This window comes from Penaeus monodon, chromosome 33 (genome assembly GCF_015228065.2).
Source record: "Penaeus monodon isolate SGIC_2016 chromosome 33, NSTDA_Pmon_1, whole genome shotgun sequence".
Classification (NCBI taxonomy): Eukaryota; Metazoa; Arthropoda; class Malacostraca; order Decapoda; family Penaeidae; genus Penaeus; species Penaeus monodon.
The window spans coordinates 26,768,917-26,769,794 of NC_051418.1; positions in this window are offsets into that span (position 1 = coordinate 26,768,917).

Below are 878 nucleotides of genomic sequence, written 5' to 3' on the forward strand. Positions count from 1 at the left end.
CTTCGCTTAAGATAATATCTCGAAACCTTACTTGCCTAAATCTAACTCCCACTTATCTTTCTTTCACTTCCTCTCCTATCTAAAAATGTGTATTGATTTCTTCTTTTTCTAGCGACCTCTTCCCTTTCGGAATCTCGTCTTTCGATTTCCATTTGGCGGCTGTCTGTTCGCCTTAACTCCTATCAATCTTTTTCCAAGCTTGAAAATAAAACTTTTGCTGCTTGGAACATTTCTCTTTCTTTTAATCCCCTTTCTTTATCATGCTTTGCTTTACCTTTCGCTTATATATAGTGTTCCTGTACTTGCGAAGACAGAAAACGTCGCAAGACAAGATCTGAAATATATTTCATTCGTACCTGGCTAATTCAATCTATATTGATTTTTGGATATTCGATTCTTCATTTCATTATATCTAGTTTGATTTACTTAACAAAAATGACGTTTCTCTCATCAAACGCCATATTCGAATTCGTATTTGGAAATATGAGAAACTTACAGCCATATTCGCGAATCCTGAAAACATAATACCGGACCCAATCATTAATCCTTAAACACAACGTTTACCTACAAACAGACTTCCCTGATTCTTCGTGAGTGACACCGTCTCTGAACCAAGCATTAACAGCCTCACAGTTACCTTGTTACAGCCAATCCTTCAGCTTCGTTGTCAACCTCCCGTCGAACAAGATCACTGTCACCTTCCTACAATTACTCCAAGTCGCCTGTAACCCCGTTTCCCTCTCCACGCCTTCATCGTCCCGTACCGTTGAGATCACGTAATTGAACTCTCCAGCTCTGTGTCTTTATAATTTCCATTGAATGTTGTTGGAATATACTTACACTATAGCATAGGAATTTTTCTGACACACCCATTGCAT